Genomic DNA, 22,702 nt, shown 5'->3' on the forward strand with positions numbered 1-22,702 from the left:
AGTCCATGTTACCTTATTCCAACCATTATCTTCCCTCTGTTACATCATCAAAAAACTCAGGCAAGTTGGCTAAACACAATTTTCCCTTAACTGGTCCATGCTGGCTTTTTTTAATTAAGCTGCATTTTCCCAAACAACTTATTAATTTTATCCTGATTTTTTGGTCTCTAAAAGGCTCGCGACAACTGAGGTTAAACTGAATAGTCTGAAAAAGGCTGTTTGCAATTCTCCAGTCCCCTGGCGTCATCCTTGTATGATGTGGAGATGCTGGCGTTGGACTGGGGTAAACACAGTAAGAAGTCTCACAACACCAGGTTGAAGTCCAACAGATTTATTTGGTAGCAAACTCCACTAGCTTTCGGGGCTTTGCCCCTTTGTCAGGTGAGTGGGGAGTTCTGATCACAAACTTATATGCCCTGCTTGTGATCAGAACTCCCCACTCACCTGACAAAGGGGCAAAGCCCCGAAAGCTAATGGTGTTTGCTACCAAATAAACCTGTTGGACTTTAACCTGGTGTTGTGAGACTTCTTAGTGTGCTCACCCTTGTATGTCAGGATGTTGCAGTGAGGAGGGTTGGTTCACATAATAAAATGGGTTTAGACAGTCAACGCGGGAAAAGAGGGATTGTTACATTCCGGTAACATTCCCAGTAAATGGAATGAATTGATGAAGAAATGAGAGAGATTATTGAAAATAGCAGTTATAATTCTAAAATATTATTCTTCTACACTCTGAATCTCACCTCAATTGAATAAAAATGCTAATCGTGGAATCATACAGCGCAGAAGAGGCTCTTCAGCCCATTCAGTCTGCACCAACACATTAGAAATGGGATACCAGGATATATGGCTGGAAGTATAAAATAAAAAAAGTCAGGTTATATTGGTGAAGAAGTAGAGAATATTAGTAAGACCATCTTGGGTGTCTGTGTAGAGTTTGCACATTCTCCTTGTATCTGCTTGGGTTCCCTCTGAGTGCTCTGGTTTCCTCCCACATTCCAATAATTGCAGGTTGGCCATGCGAAATGGCCCTTTAATGTGTAGGCTAGGGGGATTGGCGGGGTAATTATGTAGGATTTTGGGGAAAAGGCCTGGGTGGGGTGTTCTGTCAGAGTGTCAGTGCAGACTGGATGGACTGAATGGCCTCCTTCTACACTATAGGTATTCTATGATTCTATAATTAAAAACACTATGTGGAGTCCAAAGCCATACATCATCTGGTTTCAATGGTTGAGGCTGAGAATGAGGGGCCATAAGATTAAATGTAAAATTTGGGACAGAGAGTGGGAGGAACATTTTAATATCAAATGGTTGCGTGGAATTGGTGGTTCGGTCACTATTTAAGAATGGATTAGTCGATGGTTGTGAACATAAAGGATATGGAAATTGGAAGGAATTTGGAATAATGCTCAGTTGAGGATAAGCATCAAGATGGATTGCTTTGACCCAGTGACCTGTATTATGTCGATTCTGTGTGTGTTTAGGAGAGGTCAATGATACCCAAGCATATTGTCTGAAAATGTCACATCTGTTTTCTCAGAAACTAAAACAATATGATTTCTAACATAGCAAGTAGAAAATAAAATCTTTCTGTATCCCCATTGATTTGGGTGAGCTTTCTGTTTCACTCCATTTACTTTATATGATGTATTTGCATAACATTAATATAGGTGAGGAGGACACTGGGTTGCAGGGGTGTAAAATAGACAGTATTGCAGTTGATAAGGGGGATGTGCTGGATATTCTAGAGGGTTTGAAAATAGATAAGTCCCCTGGTCCGGATGGGATTTACCCTAGGATTCTCTGGGAGGCAAGAGAGGTGATTGCAGAGCCTCTGGCTCTGATCTTCAGGTCGTCGTTGGTCTCTGGTATAGTACCGGAAGATTGGAGGATAGCGAATGTTGTCCCATTGTTTAAGAAGGGGAACAGAGACTTCCCCGGGAATTATAGACCGGTGAGTCTTACTTCTGTTGTGGGCAAGGTTTTAGAAAAAATTATTAGGGATAGGATTTATAGTTATTTGGAGAGTAATGAATTGATTGGAGATAGTCAGCATGGTTTTGTAGCGGGTAGGTCGTGCCTTACTAACCTTATTGAGTTTTTTGAGAAAGTGACCAAAGAGGTGGATGGGGGTAAGGCAGTTGACGTGGTATATATGGATTTTAGTAAGGCGTTTGATAAGGTTCACCATGGTAGGCTTCTGCAGAAAATGCAGATGTATGGGATTGAGGGTAGTCTAGGAAATTGGATCAGGAATTGGCTAGCAGATAGGAGAGAGAGGGTGGTGGTTGATGGTAAATATTCGTCATGGAGTTCGGTTACGAGTGGTGTGCCTCAGGGATCTGTTTTGGGGCCACTGCTGTTTGTAATTTTTATAAATGATCTGGATGAGGGTATAGTTGGGTGGATTAGTAAATTTGCTGATGACACCAAAGTCGGAGGTGTGGTAGATTGTGAGGAAGGGTGTCATAGTTTGCAGGGAGACTTAGACAGGTTGCAGAGCTAGGCCGAGAGGTGGCGGATGGAGTTTAATGCGGAGAAGTGTGAGGTAATTCACTTTGGTAGGAATAACAGATGTGTTGAGTATAGGGCTAACGGGAGGACTTTGAATAGTGTGGATGAACAGAGGGATCTAGGTGTATGTGTACATAGATCCCTGAAAGTTGGGAATCAAGTAGATAAGGTTGTTAAGAAGGCATACGGTGTCTTGGCGTTTATTGGTAGGGGGATTGAATTTGGGAGTCGCAGCGTCACGTTGCAACTGTACACAACTCTGGTGCGGCCGCACTTGGAGTACTGTGTGCAGTTCTGGTCCCCACATTACAGGAAGGATGTGGAGGCTTTGGAGAGGGTGCAGAGGAGGTTTACCAGGATGTTGCCTGGTATGGAGGGGAGGTCCTATGAGGAGAGACTGAGGGATTTGGGGTTGTTTTCGCTAGAAAGAAGGCGGCTAAGAGGGGATCTTATTGAAACATATAAGATGATTAGAGGTTTAGATAGGGTGGATAGTGATAGCCTTTTTCCTCGGATGGAGAAAGCTAGCACGAGGGGGCATGGCTTTAAATTAAGGGAGGGTAGTTATAGGACGGATGTCAGGGGTAGGTTCTTTACCCAGAGGGTGGTGAGGGATTGGAATGCCCTGCCTGCTGCAGTTGTAAATGCGCCTAGTTTGGGGGCGTTTAAGAGATCCGTGGATAGGTTTATGGACGAAAAGGGATTGGTTTAGATTAGTGGGTCATTGTTTTTTAACTGGTCGGCGCAACATCGTGGGCCGAAGGGCCTGTTCTGCGCTGTAATGTTCTATGTTCTATAACTGCAGTATTTTACTTAGAGCATTTTTTTTGTGTTTTGTCATTCCCACACTAATTTTTACCCTTTGGGGAACAGTGGGGTGAAGTGGGGGAAGGATTTCTGAACTGCTTATCAGCCAATTGAGACACATTGAACAACACCAATACAATGCCAGAGAAATTGGGACCAGAAAATCTGTGTTTGCATTGCTCACTGGCAGAAGTTCTGAAGGAAACAAGCTTTAGTGAGGAGCTGAAGGAAATCAGCACTTTTAGAGAAATGATTCGGGGGAAATTGATGGCACTGAAGGTGGATAAACCTCCAGGTCCTGATAATCTTCATCCCAGAGTACGTAAGGAAGTGGCTCTGGAAATAGTGGATCTATTGGTTATTTTCCAAAATTCTTTGAACTCTGGACGGGTATCTGTTGTTTGGAGAGTAGCTAATGTAAGCCTGTTATTCAAAAAGGGAGGTAGAACGAAAACAAGGAACTATATTGAGCCTAACGTCAGTACTGAGGAAGTTGCGAGAGTTTATTATCAAGGATTTCATAACTCGGCACTTGGAAGGCAGTGATATAATCAGACAAAGTCAGTATGGATTTACAAAAGGGAAATCGTGTTTGACAAATCTATTGATTTTTTTTGAGGGTGTAACCAGTAGAGTTGACCGAAGAGAACCATTGGATGGGTGTGGTTTATTTAGACTTTCAGAAAGCTTTTGGCCAGGTCTCATGTAATAGACTACAGTGTAAAGTTCAAGCATATGGTTTTGCAGGTAATGTCTTGAGCTAGATAGGAAGCAAAGAGCTGGCATGAATGGATTTTTTTCTGACAGTGACTAAAGGGGTTCCGCATGGATTTGAACTAGGACCCCAACTGTTCACATTAGATATTAATGATTTGGAAGAGGGAACTAAATGTATTAGCTCCAGGTTTGTAGATGATACGAAGTTGGGTGGGAAGGTGAACAGTGAGGAGGATGCAGAGATTTGGACCTGCTGATTTTAAGGGGCATATTCATGGCAAATGCAGAATAATGTGGATAAATGTGAGTTTATTCACTTTGTTAGCAATAATAGAAAGACAAATTATTACTTGAATTGGTGTAAATTGAGAGAGGTGGTTACTCAGCGAGACCTTGGTGTCCTCGTGCATCAGTCGCTGTAAGTAAGCACGCAGATACAGCGGGCAGCACAGAAGACAAATGGTATGTTGGCCTTCATAGCGAGAGGATCTGAGTATAGGGGCAGGGATACTTTGCTGCAATTGTATAGGGCACTAATGAGGCCACATCTGGAGCATTGTGTGCAGTTTTGGTGTCCTTTTGTGAGGAAGGATGTCCTTGCTAAACGGAGAGTACAGTGAAGGTACCAGGCTGATTCTTGGGATGGCAAGTCTGTCATATGAGGAGAGACTGAGTCAGTTAGGATTATATTCACTGGAGTTTAGAAGAGTGAGAGGGGATCTCATGGAAACTTATAAAATTCTAACAGGGTTAGACAGGGTAGATTCCAAAATAATGTTCCCAGTGGTGAGGGGGAGGTGGGGGGTGGCGGTCCAGAACTAGGGTCATAGTTTGAGGATAAGGGGTAAACCTTATAGAACTGAGGTGAGGAGAAATTTCTTCATCCAGAGGGTGGTAATGTGTGGGATTTACTACTACAGAAAATAGTTGAGGCCAAAATGTTTTCTGATTTCAAGAAGAAATTAGATATAGCCCTTGGGGCTTAAAAGATCAAGGAATATTGGGAGACTGGGGGGGTGCGGGGGGAATCAGGATATTGAATTCAATGAACAGCCATGAATGGCGGAGCATGACCAAAGGGTCGAATAGTCTACTCCTGCTTCTAGTTTCTATGTAAGTAGAGCTCTATTGGTGCACTGATGTGCCAGCAGAGATGATGTACATCATCAGACAGGTGGCAAACTCCCTTTGACTTCTTTGAAAAAGATTGTAGGATTTTTTTTTTACAGTCATCTACTAGGGTAAACTGAAGATAGCCTGTAGGTCTACAAAATTATAAGAGGCACAGACTGGCTGGATAGCGAGAGGCTTTTTCCCAGGGTAGAAGTGTCAATTACAAGGGGGCACAGGTTCAAGGTGAGAGGGGGAAAGTTTATGGGAGATGTGCAGGGGATGTTTTCCCTGCAGAAAGTGGTGGGTGCCTGGAATGCACTGCCAGAGGAGCTGGTGGAAGCAGGCACATCAGTAACATTTAAGATATGTACATGAATAGGGAGGGAATAGAGGGATAGGGACCGAGTAAAGCTGGAAGACTTTTTTACTTTAGGGCATCATGATTGGCACAGGCTTAAAGAGCTGAAGGGCCTGCTCCCATGCTGTACTTTTCTTTGTTAGATAGATAGACAGGTTCTTGATTAATAAGGGAATCAGGGGTTATGGAGAAAAGGCAGGAGAATGGGGAAGAGAAAAATATCAGCCATGATTCAATGGTGGAGCAGACTCAGTGGGCCGAGTGGCCTAATTCTGCTCCTATGTCTTATGGTCCTTATGGGTCTTGTTCTTTGCCTATCTGGAAGATGCGGCATTCCCTCAGTACCGGGAATACCACCCAGGATCACGAGCCATGTCCCTGAACTGGAGCTTGAACTCCTGACCTTCTGACGCCGAGGCAAGAGTGTGATCACTGTAATGACCTTTTCACTGAGTGCATGGGCAGTCTGCCGCATGGTGATACTTGTGAAATTTCCTGAGGAAGCTGAAAAAAAACACACAATTTAATTTTACTTTGAAACAAAATTGAGATCAAATGGATAATCGCAGACTTGGTGCTCGCGGTAGGAAAAGCCTCAGCCTCTCCAAGAGAAAAAATATAGTATTCCAAAGGAGTGGCAGTGGTAGAACCTCATAGAGTTCAGTGTGGAGGTAGATCAGGACTTGGTCAGTTAGGAAGTGCAGTGCATTTCAGTGAAGCATTTGGCAGGGTATCACATGGGGCGTTACGAGAGTAGATTGAGGAGTATGACATTTGTGGGAGAACAGCAAACCACATTTAGAAAATGCTTAGACAAAAGTGAAAAGTAGGAATTAAGGGAATTTTAGTTTGGGTGGGTGAAAGTGGCAGTTGCCCATGGTTCTGTTTTGGCAGCGTTTTGGTTTACCCAGACTGAGGGAAGTGGTGTGAATTTGTAGACAATATCAAGAGAGAAAATTTAGTTAATTAGAGAACAAAATAACTTACAGCAGGAGTAGGCCATTCAGCCCTTCGAGCCATTCCTGCCTGATCTTGGCCTCATAGCCTCTCTCCTACCCACTTCCCAGAACCCTCGACTGCCCTGTAGTTCAAAATGTACTTATAAGCTGTAATTCATTGCAACATTAAAGAAAGGTGCATTGTGATATTGGGCTGGATTTAATAGGGAGCTGTTTTCCCCTGCTGTGTTCCCAGATTAAAGAGTCATTCAGAACTGTGGGCTGGCAGGTGGGATTAGATGGGAGTTCAAGTGTTTCTAATGTGTCACCATCAGTATGTCAACATGTCAGAGTAGAGTGACTGGATGGATGAGTGGACATGGCAAAAGGACAGATTGATCTGTTGTCGACAGTCACAGGTGAGCTGCCTGAAGATTGGGGAGCAGCAAATGTTGTGCCTTTGTTTAAAAAGGGCTGCAGGGAAAAGTCTGGGAACTACAGGCCAGTGAGTCTCACATCTGTAATGGGTAAGTTATTGGAAGGTATTTTGAGAGACAGAACCTGCAGGCATATAGAGAGGCAAGGACTGATTAGAGACAGTCAGCATGGCTTTGTGAGTCGAAATTCATGTCTCACAAATTTGATTGAGTTTTTTGATGGGGTAACCAAGAAGGTAAATGAGGGCAGTGCAGTCAACGTTATCTACATGGAGCTTAGCAAGGCCTTTGACAAGGTACTGCCTGGTAGGTTGTTGTATAAGATTAAATGTCACAGGATCCAGGATGAGGTAGCTAACTGGATACAAAATTGGCTTGATGACAGAAAAACACAAGTGGTTGTAGAGGGTTGTTTTTCAAACTGGAGGCCTGTGACCAGCGGTGCTGGTCCACTGTTATTTGTCATTTATGCTAATGGTTTGGATGAGAATTTAGGAGGCATGGTTAGTAAGTTTACAGTTGACACTAAGATTGGTGGCATAGTGCACAGTGAAGAAAGTTATCTCCAATTGTAACGGGATCTTGATCAATTGGATCAGTGGGCTGACTAATGGCAGATGGAGTTTAATTTAGACAAATGCGAGGTGATGTATTTTGGTAGATTGAACCAGGGCAGGACTTACTCAGTTAATGGTAGGGCGATGAAGAGAGTTACAGAACAAATAGATCGAGGGGTACAGGTTCATAGCTCCTTGAAAGTGGAGTCACAGGTGGACAGAGTGGTGAAGAAGGCATTCGGCATGCTTGGTTTCATCAGTCAGAACATTGAATACAGGAGTTGGGACGTCTTGTTGAAGCTGTATGAGATATTGATAAAACCATACTTGGAATACTGTGTACAGTCCTAGTCACCATATTTATAGAAAGGATATTTTTAAACTAGAAAGAGTGCAGAAAACATTTACTAGGATGCTATGGGGACTTGATGGTTTGAGTTACAAGGAGAGGCTGGATAGACTGGGACTTTTTTTCCCTGGGATGTAGGAAGCTGAGGGGTAATCTTATAGAGGTGCATAAAATAATGAGGGCATAGATGAAGTAGAGAGTCAACGTCTTATCCCAAAGGTAGGGGAGTCTAAAACTAGAGGGCATAGGTTTAAGGTGAGAGGGGAGAGATACAAAAGAGTCCCAAGAGACAATTTTTTCACACAGAGGGTGGTGAGTGTCTGGAGTGAGCTGCCAGAGGTAGTAGTAGAGGTGGGTACAATTTTGTCTTTTAAAAAGCATTTAGACGGTTACATGAGTAAGATGGTTAAATAAGGATATTGGCCAAATGCAGGCAAGTGGGACTCACTTAATGGTTATAAAAGGGTGGCATAGACAAGTTGGGCTGAAGGGCCTGTTTCCATGCTGTAAACCTCTCTGACTCTGTGGGCCCAATTTTAACATTGCGTCGGGCGCGAAAACGTGATAAAGTCGGGTGTGAGGCCATTAACATGATCTGCCCCTACGTCCGCGCAGACGCCCACTTTAATGAGGCCCGAGAATGGCAGCGATCTAATTTGCACCCAAAACAACCACAACAGCGATTTAAATGCATTTGCGTGTATTTAAATTGAAACAATGAACTGCCCACCCAGCTTTATCAGCATTCCCCCCCTTTACCATCGCGTCCACGTGCCCAGATTCGGCGCGAAACAGACATGCTTGACAAAGATGTGTTTGGGCAGCTCCAGCTGCTAAAGAGGTAAGTTCAGCGCTTCCAATGGCTCTCTGACTCAGATCAGTGGGGGGGGGGGGGGTGGGGGATGTGGGCCAGAACATCCCCTGGTGGTGGTGGTGGTGGGGGTGGGTCAGATGTACCTCTGGTGGATTCAGGGGAAGGAGGACAGATCACACTCTGGTTGGGGATGGAGGAAGGGCAGAGGGGGGCCAGGTTGTCGTCTGGTGGGGAGGGGGTAGGGAAGGCAGGCCTGATCGTTCTCAGTTGGGGTGGTGGCCCAATCGTCCAGCGAGAGGGGGGGGGTTGACGGGAAGGCCAGATGGATCTCTGGTGTTGTTGTTGTTGGGGGGGGGAGGGGGGGAGGTGGGTGGCAGAGGCTAGGGGGGTCCGCTGCGATTTTGCGGGCGATCGGTGGGGGGAGGGGTGGTGGAGCAGAGGGTCGCGATAGGTCTGGTTAGCGGGCAGGAGGGGGGATTGGATGGATAAGGGAGAAAGTTATGTTATCGGGGTGGGGGTGGTGTCTGTGGGAACCACCGCTCCCACTTTTCACTCCTGGGCCACTTGATCCTCTTGTTGTGGCCCAGGATCGATGCGACAGGAGCGCAATTTTCAATTCTTTTTCTCACTGCAGTTCAGAGCTCCGATTGTTTCGGGCACATTAAGCCCCGTCCACAGCGTGATTCAGACCCACGGTTTTTGAGTGCTGATGGGGGAACGCAGATTTCCAAGTCGGATTTGAACTGTGCCCGGATTCAGCACTTGGAATCAGAATGGTAAAATCGGGCCCTATGCCTCTGTAACTGTGTATGGTGTTGAGCTCCTCTGTGGAAAGGATGGGACAGGGTAGATCAAAGCAGACTGTTCCTCATCATCAAGGGGCCATATTAAAGGTAAATGATTCTGAGCAGAGGGCAGAGAGACTTATGAAGCTGCGTGTTTTATTTTGGCTTTGGCTCTGGCTCCTGTCACCATCAGTAAATCAACATGTCAGAGTAGATTGACTGGATGGATGAGTGGACATGGCAAAAGGACAGATTGATCTGCTGTGGATTGTTTGCTCACGTGAAGCTTGACTGCACTGTTGTAGAGAGTGCGGAGGAACAGAGGCGCCTGTGCGTTCATGTGCAAAGACCTTGGAAAGTGACAGGGCATAAAGCAGAGGGTATCTTGGGTTTCGTAAATAGAGGCATTGAATACAGAAGCAGGGAAGTTGTGCTGAACCTCTGAATAGACCACAACTAGGACATTGCACCAGTTCTGATTACCACACTTTAGGAAGGGTGGCAGAGGGAGATTTACCAGAACGGTTCTGGAAATCTGGCTTTGGGGTTGGGGTTGGGGTTGAGGCGGTGGGGGGGGGGGGGGGGGGGGAGTGTAATTTAATTATAGGGTTCAGTTGGGGAAGCTGGGGTTGTTCTCCTTGGAGCAAAGGACTTAGAATAGAATCCCATAGTCCATTCAGTCTGTCTAGTCTGTACCGACTTTCCAAAAGAGGAGCTTAACCCAGGCATCCCCCCCCTGCCCTATCCCCATAACCCCACATATTTACTTATCCTAGTCCAACGCCGGCACCTCCACACCACATTTACCCTGACTAATCCACCGAACCCACACATCTTTGGATTGCAGGAGGAAACCGGAGAACCTGGAGGAAGCCCACGTAGAATGTGAAAACTCCACACAGTCACCCAAGGCTGGAATTGAATCCGGGTCCCTGGTGCTGTGAAGCAGCAGTACGAACCACCGTGCCGCCCAGGAGATTGAGGGGAGATTTGATGGAGATGTACGTGATTACAGCGGGTTTAAAAACAAAGAACAGTACAGCTCAGGAAGAGGCTCTTCAGCCCACCAAGCCTGTGCCAACACAGATGCTTCTCTAATCTAGTATTTAATGTTCCTACGTGGTCCCTATCTCTCTATTCACTGCCTATTCATGTATCTGTCCGGATGCCTCTTGAACATTATTATAGAATCTGCTTCCACTACTTCCTCCGGCAGCGCATTCCAGGCATTCACCACTATCTGTGTGAAAAGCTTAAACTTTCCCCCTCTGACTTTCAACCTATGCCCCCTGAATAATTGACTCTTTGACTCTGGGAAAAAGACTGCATCGATCTACTCTATCCAAGCCTGTCATATCTTGTAAATCTCTATGAGGTTCCCCCCTCATCCTCTGACGCTCCAATGAAAACAATTCAAGTTTGTCCAACCTTTCTTCATAGCCCACATTCTCCAAACCAGGCAACATCCTGTTAAATCTCTTCCGCACCCTTTCCAGTACACCAACAATACTGGTAGTGTGGCGACCAGAATTGTGCACAATATTCCAGATGCAGTCGAACCAAAGTCTTACACAGCTGCAACATGATTTTTCAATTCCTTTGCTCAACATCCTGACCGATGAAGGCCAGCATGCTGTATGCCTTCTTGACCACCTTGTCCACCTGAGTGGAACTGTGGATCTGATCGCCTAGATCCCTCTGTATGCTAATATTTCTAAGGGCTCTACCATTTACTGTGTATTTTCCTTCTGCAGTCGACCTTGCAAATTGCATAATCTCACATTTGCCTGAGTTAAATTCCATCTGCCATCTTTCGGCCCTTGTCTCCAGCCAATTTATAAAGATAAGGAACAGTACAGCACAGGAACAGGCCCTTCGGCCCTCCAAGCCTGCACCGATCACGATGCCCAACTGAACTAAAACCATAAAACACTTAAAAAATTTAGGTTAGAATTAGCACTACAGTCCCTGGTGCTAGATTTTCACTATAAATATTAATAGCTAAATACACTAATCTCCTACACAATTTAATTAGTTTTTTTTAAGCTGATTACTTATTCCTTTTGATTTGAAATGAAATTAAAACCAGTAACTCAGAATACATTTTCAAATTTAGTCCAGATTCCCTTCCAGCCAATCAGGTCTCAGTCTCCTGTGTGATGTTACGTTACTGATTTATTCGAATTATGAAGCAAACAAAGTCTCACCGTTACCCAGCTGTCCCTCTGTCTGTCTCTGTTCCACTCCCAGAATGAAGGCCACGAGTCCCTGAGGTAAAGTATCTATACTCTTACCTTAACCTGGCTATCTCTCTCTGTGTCTATCCCAGCTCACCTCCACTCCCGCAGTGAGGGCTGCAAATCCCTGCCGTATCCTCTGGCAATCCTCCTCAGTTTAGTTGAGATTGAGGAAGAAAAGCTCTTCCCACTAGCTGATGTTGCAAGATGTCAGGGACAAGATTTTCAGCAAGAGATAGAGGAAGAAAAATGTTTTAAACCAGCAAATGGCAATGACCTGAACTCTCTGCCCACGAGGGCAGACAGAAACGATGAATGATTTCAAAGGAAATTATATGATGCTTCAAGAATGGAAATTAATGTAAAAAAAGACAAAAGTTCTGAAGATTGAAAGAATGGAAAAGCAGAGGTCAATTGGTAAATGGTGGAACAGATATTGCAATTTAAGTTTGTGGGAAGCATCTTGACAGAAGAAGGTCACTAACAGGAAGAAATTGGCCAGAATAACGATGGGAAAGAATGATTTTCCAAACTTGGAGAATTACTCAGCAGAGGAATGAGCTGATATTATCAGGAAAGAATTACCAAGGCAGTAGTTTGGAGTGTCCAGTTGGACGAGGCTGAAACACTGAGCTTATGAAAAGTGGACATTCAAAAGCTGGAAAGCTTTTATTTGATTTATTATTGTCACATGTATTAACATACAGTGGAAAGTATTGTTTCTTGCACGCTATACAGACAAAGCATACCATTCATAGAGAAGGGAACAAGAGAGTGCAGAATGTAGTCTTACAGTCATAGCTAGGGTGCAGAGAAAGATCTACTTAATGTGAGGTAGGCCCATTCAAAAGTCTGATGCCAGCAGGGAAGAAGCTGTTCTTGAGTGAAATGTGGTTCTGAAGAAGGATGGAGTGGATCAGTTGGAAAGAACAAGAGAATACTGAGATAAATTGTCACAATGGCACATTGTAAAGAAAAGGCATCCATTGATTCTTCCCACTGCTTCAGCAAAGCAGCCAGCATAATTCAGGACCCCACTCATCCCGGACACTCTCCCTTGCACCTCCTTTTGTCAGGAAAAAGATACAAAAGTCTGAGTTCATGTACCAACTGACCTCAAGAACAGCTTCTTCCCGCTGCCATCAGACTTCTGAATGGACCTTGCACTGAGTTGATCTTCCTCTACCCAACTATGACTGTAACTCTACATTCTGCACTCTCTCGTTCCCTTCTCTTTGAATGGTATGCTCTGTATAGCACGCAAGAAACAATACTCTTCATTGTATGCTAATACATGTGACAATAGTAAATCAAATCAAAAAAAAGTTGGCCACATACAAACTTACTGGAGGCGATTGAAGGAAGATTGTTTTTGTCTTCGTTTTATGGGATATGGGTGTTGCTGGCTAACCAGCATTTTTATTGTCTATCCCTAATTGCTGTTGTGAAGGTGTTGAAGTGTCTTCCTGAACCGTTGCATTCCATCTGGTGCCCACCCGCAGTGCTGTTAGGGAGGGAATTCCAGGATTTTGACCCAGCCACAGTGAAGGAATGGTGGCATATTTTGAAGTCAGGATGGTGAGTGACTTGGCGATGCTCCCAGGGTAAAGGGCTGTAAACCAAGCAGGTGATAGAGAATGTTAGATCACTTGAAATTTAAAATGGGAGGTGTCTATGAACGACTGAAGAGGGAAGCACAAAACTGAGGTGCGGAGAAGTGAGCAGAGAACTCCCCTTTAGGAAGATCGCTGAGTTGCAATAAATTTGCAGGATGATAGAGATGGAGTGAGCAATGGGACTGATTGGATTACTCTACAGAGAGCTAGCATGGATTCAGTGGAGTGAATGGCCCCCTCCTGTGTTGCGATGACTCTTTGACTGCCTCTGCATTGTATTTTTTATTTAATTTTATGTGAGGTTACAACAGGGCTTCTTGTGCAGCAACTTACATTGTTATGGTGCCTTTATCATTATAAATCATTGTAATCCTTTCTATCTCTAGTGAACCAAGTTTCTATTTCGCTCAGTTTTTTGAAAGGTGAGTGTATGTTGTGTTTGTGTCGTGTTTGCATGTGTTGTCCTTGCGCGCGCGTGTGTGTGGGTGCGCGTGCGCTGTTTGTGTGTGTATGTGCGTGTGTTCTGGGAACTCCGGAAGTGCTCAACAAAAACTCAAGGTCTACTGCATTCACCTTTTACCATCCTAGTAGTGCAATGATTTTAATTGTGTAACTGCACGTACGTATATACACACACACACACACACACACACATATTTCTCCTGTAGGGAATAGTGGGGAGGTGGTGAACAGATTCCTGGGCTGATTAGCAGCCTGTTGAATCACACAGGGGACATCATTTTTCCCTGGCCAACAAATCCTGGCATGGAACTTGAGTCCAGAGCTCCTGGCCCTGAGGTAGGGACATGACCCACTGTTGCACAAGACCTCCCAGTGCAAAAAATAATGAGTTGTTTTTGGAAGAATGCTTTAGCATTTAAAAAATTTGCTGACCTGTCATGTGAGGTATAAAAGGTTTATGAATTAATCTCTTAGAACTGAATGTATGACTTTGCTCTGAATAGGTTGTTTTGTTGGTGGGTATAAAACACTTCAATCTGCGATTAAGAATGTGACAGTGATTGTGCAATGACTTGTGGTTTTATCTTGTGATGGTCCAAGTCCAGTTAGTTGGAACGAATGCCTGAGAGTTTCTTTTGCGGAGTGAGATTGTTTTGCAGTTTGCCTTAATGTCCAAATGGTTTCTGTCTGAAATCTGTACTTTGTTCTGGCGACTTGTAAATTAGGCTATTCCTCTGCCGCATTTCAGCAGTTTGGAATATTCTAAGTGGGTAAAAAGGAGAAATGTTTTTTTTTCTCCAGTTCATTCCCGGAATGTGGCATCACTGGCAGTGCTGGCATTTGTTTCTTTTCTTTGAAGTGGTGAGTTGTATGGCTGCGGGGCTCTCTTTGTAACAGTCTTCATACAATTGCACAGAACGAAGGCAGAGACTCAGCCCGAGCGGTGAGAAACAGTGAGAACAGCAGCGATACAATCTATACAGAGAGGGAAGGAGAGAGCGCAGTCTGAATGACAAGAAGCAGCAAGAGCAAAGGAGCTATTAGCAGCACAGAGAGGGAAGGCAGGAGCTGAGTCCGAGCAGCAGGAATAGTGGGATTCGGAATCAGAACCTGGATTCGGAAAGGAAAATCCAGGTGTGACATCACAGGAAAGCAGGTAAGTGTTTAGCTGGTGAGTAGTTCCCATTTGAACTATGGAATATTTTGCTATGTCTGATTTTTATTAAAAAGTAAGGCTTGTTACTCATAATAAGGTGTGTTCAGTATTAGTAGGAATTGTAAGAATTAGTAAAGTTAATTAGAATTGGTAACGTTTATTAACAGTAAGGTTTATTAGCATTACAAAAGAGCAAAGAACAGTACAGCACAGGAACAGGCCCTTTGGATCTCCAAGCCTACGCCCATCACGTTTACCTCATCCATTTATATCATTTATATCCCTCTATTCCCCTTTTGTTCATATGCTTATCAAAATAAGTCTTAATTGTGACTAATGTAACTGCCTGAATCACCTGATTTGGCAGTGCATTCCAAGTACCTCCACCTATGTAAAAAATAATCTCCCTCACGTATCTCCACTGAACCTTTTCCCCCTTCCTTGAACTTGTGCCCCCTTGTAATTATCATTTCTTAAATATTGTTAAAGATTCATTCACAGTAGTAACGTTTGTTAGTAGCGGCAACTTTATTAACTAACAGAGGAATGGCAGGCTGGTCTAACCATGAGAGTGTACATCCTGTGCTATGTGGGACCTCCAGGATAGCTCCCGTGTCCTGGATAACCTTCGTGCAAGGCGTATCATCACCTGCAGCAACCTGAGCTCTGGGTTTGGAACTGGAACAGCAACTGGCACCACTGCAGAACATCCAGGAAGTTGTCGATACACGTTTCTAGATGTAGTCACCCCACAACTTAAGATTATGCAGGGTGAGAGAGAAAGGATGACCACCAGACAGTCAAAAAGAAACAGATAATGCAGGAGACAGAGAGTGTTTATTCTTTCACAGGATGTGGGCATCGCAGGCTAGGCTAGCAATTTAATTTCTGATTCTTAATTGCTCTTGAGAAGGTGAAAGTATGCGCATTCTTGAATCACTGCTGTCTATGTGGTGTAGGTTGACCCATAGTGCTGTTGGGGAGGGAGTTGACTTGGAGGGGAATGTGCAGGTGGTGGTGTTCTCAATCATTTGATGCCCTTGACCTTCTGGATCTAGGTGGGTGGAAGTTGTGGGTTTGGCAAGTGCTTTCGAAGGTGAGTTGTTGCAGCACATCCTGTAGATGGTGCACACTGCTGCAACTGTTCGTCAGTAATGCAAGGATCGATAATAAAATTGGTAAATGAAGGACCAGTCAAGCAGCCAGCTTTGTCCTGGGCGGTGTCGAGCTTCTTCAGTGTTGTTGGAACTGTGCTCAAAGTTTAAAGTTTATTTATTAGTCACAAGTGGGCTTACATTAACACTGCAGTGAAGTTACTGTGAAAATCCCCCAGTCACCACATTCCAGCGCCTGTTCAGATGCACTGAGGGAGAATTTAGCTGGGCCAATCCACCTAACCAGCACATTTTTCAGAGTGTGGGAGGAAACCGAAGCACCCGCAGGAAACCTGTGCGGACACAGGGAGAACGTGCAAACTCCACACAGATGGTGACCCAATTCGGGAATTGAATCTGGGCTCTTGGCGCTGAGAGGCAGCAGTGCTAACCACTGTGCCACCATGCCGCCATCCAAGCAAGTGGATAGTACTCCATTACACTCCTTACTTGTGTCTTCTAGATGGTGGACAGATTTTGGGGAGTCAGGGGGTGAGTTACTCACTGCAGAATCCTTATAGCCACAATATTTATGTGCTTTGTCCAGTTCAGTTTCTTCTTAGTGGTAATGTACAGGATGTTGATAGTGGGGGAACTTCACAATGGTAATACTATGGAATGTCAAGGGAAGATCATTGGACTCTCTCTTGTTGGAGGAGGTCATTCCCTGGCATTTGTCTGGCATGAATCTTATTTGCCACTTATCAGCCTGAGCCTGAACATTGTCCGGGTCTTGCTGCATTTGCTTCACTATCTGTGGAGTTCTGAACGATGCTGAACATTGTGCAGTCGTCAGCAAACATCCCCACTTCTGACCTTAAGATGGAGGGACAGTCATTGATGAAGCAGCTGAAGATGGTCGGACTGAGGACACTCCCCTGAGGAACTCCTGCAGACGTATCCTGGAGCTGAGACATTGGCTTCCAACCACCGCAACCAACTTCCTTTGTGCCAGGTATGACTCCAAACAGCTCCCCTGATTCCTATTGACTCCAGTTTCACCAGGGCTCCTTGATGCCACATTCAGTCAAATGCTGCCTTGATGTCAAGGGCAGTCACTCTCAACTCACCTCTGGAATTCAGCTCTTTTGTCCATGTTTGAACCAAGGCTGTAATGAGGTCAGGAGCTCAGTGATGGTGGCAAGTGCATCCCATTCTTCAACCAGTATCTAGTTCTGAATACTGAAAAGATTGATGGCATATCTGAGGACTGTTGCTAGATCTACGTCCATGAGTTCACAAGAGGCTCAACTATACAGGTTGGTACAAGAAAATTAGGAAGAGCGATAGTGATGGATGATTGACAGTTATGGAAAATAGACCTTAGTGCAGGTACAGATATGAATGCAGGATTGTGCGTTGCCTCCCTGCTGTCAGAGTCAAGGACATCATTGAGCCTCTGCCATGCATTCTGAGGAGGGAGAGAGTGAACAGCCAGCAGTTGTGGTCCATATTGGTACCAGTGACGTGGATGGAAAGGGGGATGTGGTCCTGAAGTCAGGATTTAGGGAGCTAGGTAGGAAATTAGCAATTGAGACAGACCTGAAAAATCATAATCTCCAAGTTACTCCCAGTGCCAGACACACATGATTGTAGAAATAGGAGGAAAAAGCCATTTGAAAAATGGCATGGTGATGGCCTAGTGGTATTATCGCAAGTCTATTCATCCAGAAACTTAGTTTCTGGGGACCCAGGTTCGAATCCCAGGGCAGCAGATGGTGGAATTTGAATTCAATAAAAAAAATCTGGAATTAAGAATCCACTAATGACCGTGAAACCATTGTCGATTGTCAGAAGAACCCATCTGGTTCACTAATGTCCTTCAGAGAAGGAAATCTGTCATCCTTACCTGGCCTGGCCTACACGTGACTCCAGAGCCACAGCAATGTGGTGGACTCTCAACTGTCCTTGGGCAACTTGGGATGGGCATTAAAAAAGAAAGAATGTGTTGATAGATGGTGCAAGGGGATGGGCTTTAGATTTTTGGGACAATGTAGCTGGCTCTGGTAGAGATGGAGACTTTAAAGGTGGGTGGGTTGCACAAAGTAGACTGGAGATTGAGTGTTGTTAGTGTCATTGGGGAGGGTTTAAACGGATTTGACAGGCTTGTGGAACCTGTACGTAGTATCAGAGCGGAATATCAGGGTGCACAAAATACGTGGAGAGACAGACAGCACTGAAATAGAAAGTATTAAGCTATTAAACTAGGTCAGAGTAAGAAGAAAGAAACAAAATCAGGGTTAATGTGCACGTATGTGAAGAGTGTGGTAACTAAGATCAGTGAGTTACAGACACAGACTGCCATGTGGAAATATGATGTGGCTTTAACAGAGACCTGGTGAGAGGAGAAAGATACAAAAGTGTCCAGAGGGGCAATTTTTTCACACAGTGGTGAGTGTCTGGTACAAGCTGCCAGAGGTAATAGTAGTAGAAGCGGGTTCAATTTTGCCTTTTAAAAAGCATTTAGATAGTTACATGGGTAAGATAGACACAAAGGGACATGGGCCAAACGTGGGCAAGTGGGACTAGTTTAGTGGATTGAAAAAAAGCGGCGTGGACAAGTTGGGCCAAAGGACCTGTTTCCATGCTGTAATCCACTAAGACTCTGTGATGAACATTGCAGTGCTGGAGAAAGAGGATGTCCCAAAGGGTCCAAGAACAGAATCAATCTAGCTAGAGCTAAGGCACAAAAAAGGTGCAGTTACAATGCTTGGTGTCGTCAATAGGCCACCAACAAATGGGAAGGATGTGGAGGAAATGTAGAAGGAAATTGCAGAAAGGCACAAAAATTGTAGTTAAAATTGAGAATTTTCTTTAGTCGTGGTGTAAAAGACTGAGGAGAACAAGAGTTCCTAGTGTATTCAGGAAATGTTGTTCAGCAATGTGTTTCCAGTCTAGTGTGAAAGGAGGCGCTGCTAGAGCTGGCTATTAGGAATGAGGTAGGCCAAGTACTTTAAATGATATTGGGGAGCACTTAGAGAATAGTGATCATTGTAACATAATGTTTAGGCTAACTACGGAAAAGGTGAATGGAAATGTAAAGCACGAATAATTAACTGGGGGGAAGTCAATTTCAAAGGGGTAAGAATAGATCAGGACCAAATAAACTGGAGCTAAAAATTAGCAGGAGAAACAATAGCTGATTAGAGGCTACCTTCAAAGAAGGAATGTCTCAGTCAAAATATATTCCCTCAAAAGGAAAAGATAGGGTAAACAAATCCAGCATAGTTGGATGAAAAAGGAGATGGGAATTAAGATAAAGAAGAAAGAGTGTGTTTGTGACAAGTGTCAGATTAAAAAAAATCCAATTCAGAACCAGGTTGAATTTAAAAGGTTCAGTGGGGAGATGAGAAAGCAGATAAGAGATGCAGAGCGTGAATTATGAAAAGAGATAGCAGCCAACATGAAAGGGAATAACAGAGTCGTCTTTAGGCATATAGATCATTAAAAAATGGTAAAAGGAGGAATAGTGCAGCACTGTGGCATGGTGGTTAGCATTGCTGCCTCACAGTGCCAGGAGCCAGGGACCCGGGTTCAGTTCTGAACTTGGGTCACTGCCTGTGCAGAGTCTGCACGTTCTCCCTGTGTCTGCGTGGGTTTCTTCCAGGTGCTCTGGTTTTCTCCCACAGTCCAAAGATGCGTGGGTTAGGTTGAGTGGCCATGCTAAATTGACCCTAGTATCAGAGGGATTGACAGGGTAAATATATGGGGTTACGGGAATAGATCCTGGATGGGATTGTATTTGGTGCAGACTTGACAGGCTGAATGGCCTCCTTCTGCACTGTAGGAATTCTATGATTCGAGGGCTGATTAGGGTTCAGAAGGTGGATTTAAACCTGGAGGCAGGGGCATAGTTGAAGGATTAACTGAACAAATGAGGAAATAATTCAGACATTAGAAGGGTTTACAACAGATAAAGAGGAAGTATTGGGTAGGCTGTGCACTTGGAGTTGATAAGGCCCCAGCACCAGATGAGATATCAAGGGAAATCAGAATGCAAACTGCAGATTCACTCGCCAGAATTTCTTAGTCTTGTTTTAGACTCGATGGTGCCAGAAGATTGGAGAAGTCATATCCTTCTTCAAAAAAGCCAAGGAATTTCGGTCCAGTTGGTTTAAATTCAGTTGTGGAGAAACCTGTAGAAACAATAGTTTGGGACAAAATTAGTAGCCACAGAAAAATCAGCATGGATTTCTAAAGGGAAAATCATATTCGACTAATTTGCTAGCGTGATGAATGGGATGGATAGGACAGAGGTGGAGAGACTCTTCCCACTCAGAAAGGACAGTAGGACTAGGGGGCACAGCCTCAAGATAAAGGGGGGCGGTTTAGAACGGAGTCGAGGAGGAACTTCTTCACTCAAAGGGTGGTGAATCTCTGGAATTCTCTGCCCGTTGAAGTGGTGGAGGCTACCTCGCTAAATATTTTTAAGACGCGGGTTGATAGGTTTTTGATAAGCGAGGGGATTAAGGGTTATGGGGAGAGGGCAGGAATGTGGAACTGAGACGCGACAGATCAGCCATGATCTTATTGAATGGCGGGGCAGGCTCGAAGGGCTAGATGGCCTACTCCTGCTCCTATTTCTTATGTTCTTATGTTCTTATGTTTTTTGAAGAGGTAAGAGAGGGTTGTTGAGGGCAATATATGTTGTTCATGTGGTGTACATGGACTAACAAGAGGCATTTGGTACAGTGCCACACAACAGACCTCTGAGCAAAATGATAGCTCATGGGGTAAAAGGGACAGTACCAAAACAGATACAAAACTGGCTGCATAACAAGAAACAGAGCACAGTGGTTAATGGATGCTTTTCAAATTGGTAAAAGGTTTGTATTGGAATTCCCCATGGGTCAGCATTGGTGCCCATGCTTTTCCTTGTATATCAACTATCTGGACATTGGGATAGCAGACCCAATTTCAAAATTTGCAGGTGAACCAAAATTTGGAAGCTTGTAAACTGTGAGGAGGAAATTTTCAACTGGGCAGGGACAATTTGAAGTAGCTGGATAGGTGGTCAATGAAGTTCAATGTGGAGAAATGTGAAGTGATTGTTTTGTAGTAAGAACACAGATTATGTGAAATAAAAGATACAACTCTAAATGGGGTGCAGGAGTAGGGGGCCCAGTGTCTATATGCAGAAGTCATCGAAGGTGGCAGGACAGGTTTCGAGCATACTTAAGAAGGCATACAGAATCTTAGGTTTTACTAATAGGGACGTGTATTATAAGAGCAAGGAGGTTTTGTCGAACTAAGTCAATAGTTTGGTATCATTTGGAGTATCGCATCTAGACCTAGGTGTTATATTTTAAGAAGGATGTGAATGCATTACAGAGGATGCAGAAGAGGTTTAGAAGAATGGTTCTAGGCATGAGAACCTTCAGTTCTCATGGGGAGATTGGGGAAATTGGGGAGGTTGGGACTGTTCTCCTTGGTTGAGAGGAAATTTGATAGAGATGTTCAAAATCATGAGGGGCCTGAACAGAATAGACAGGGAGAAACTGTTCCCACTTGTGAAAGGATGAAGAATGAGAGGACACAGACTTCAAATAATTGACAGAAGGAGCAAAAGTGATATGAGAAAGAAGCCTTGTTCACACGGCAAGCTTAGAATTCATTTCTGACAGTGTGATGAAGGCAGGTTTAATTAAAACATTTGAAATGCACACTGCAAGCCTGACTTGACAATCTTACATTGTAAGTTGGGATCATAGTGTGGCACATCTGCATGTACTGGAGGCTGCATATGTTAATACACAGGGGCCCTGTTTTTTGTAGACAGAAACAACATTTACACACATTGCGTCAGTTTCAGCTAACCAAAAGAAGTGACAACCATTTGCTGATTCATTCTCAAGGGCAAATCCTTGATCAATCAGGGTCAAGCTGTCTAGTTTACATTTCAAACAATGTTTGACAGTTATCTATCAGTCACCATCAACTGGGGCATTCTCCATCAATCAGCATCCACTTGCCACCCAATCAGCATTTTCTTCACGTGCAGTATAAATTGTGAATTTTCCCTTACGTAGGTATTCTGATGAGTGCAAGCCAAAGTCCTGTGCTACAATTCGATAAGAATTTCCTTTTTCTTTTGGTTTGATTTCATTGGTAATTAGAACTTTTGTTTTGAAATGTGAAGTCCTTTCTCTTGTGAATATCATTAATGGTGCAGTCAGTTTTTGTACCTTGCAAACAGAGTTGCAGGGTTCTGTTTTTGTCAGTGCTCTTCGTGGGGTGTTTTTATGCTTGATTTTTGTTACACGCTGAAGGGATTTGAACCCTTGTCCCAACAGCATCAGTGTGGGTTTCTGGGTGACTTGTCCAGTGACATTTCTACCACACCATGTTCAAATGCAACAAGATCTGGACAACATCCAATCTTGGGCTGACGAGTGGCAAGTGACATTCATGCCACACAAATGCCAGGCAATGATCAAGAGACACTCTAACCACTGCCCCTTGACATTCAATGGCGTAACCATCACTGAATCCTCTACTATCTACATCCTTGGGGTTACCATTGACCAAAACTCAACTGGGCTCACCACATAAACACAGTGGCTACAAGAGCAGGTCAGAGGCTGGGAATATTGCGGCGAGTAACTCACCTCCTGACTCCCCAGAGCCTATCCATCATTTACAAGGCACAAGCCAGGAATGTGTTGGAATACTCCCGACCTGCCTGGAG

At 44.2% G+C, this 22,702-nt stretch overlaps 1 protein-coding gene across 7 annotated transcripts in view; it reads left to right on the forward strand.

The window, feature by feature from the left end:
- LOC145351190 (butyrophilin-like protein 1) overlaps positions 1 to 22,702 on the forward strand; it is a 52,182-nt gene that overhangs the window by 9,024 nt on the left and 20,456 nt on the right. For 3 of the 7 annotated variants that reach the window (XM_080200874.1, XM_080200872.1, XM_080200875.1), the window contains exon 1: positions 14,282 to 14,860. The exons of 1 other annotated variant lie outside the window; for it this stretch is intronic. The gene's annotated coding sequence lies outside the window, so the exon portion shown is untranslated. Of the gene's footprint in view, positions 1 to 14,281; positions 14,861 to 14,899; positions 15,632 to 22,702 lie in introns of those variants that run through there. 3 more of the 7 variants (XM_080200873.1, XM_080200876.1, XM_080200877.1) reach the window with 3 other exon arrangements.

This window comes from Carcharhinus amblyrhynchos, chromosome 12 (assembly GCF_965287045.1).
Source record: "Carcharhinus amblyrhynchos chromosome 12, sCarAmb.v2.hapA, whole genome shotgun sequence".
In the NCBI taxonomy this organism is placed as follows: domain Eukaryota; kingdom Metazoa; phylum Chordata; class Chondrichthyes; order Carcharhiniformes; family Carcharhinidae; genus Carcharhinus; species Carcharhinus amblyrhynchos.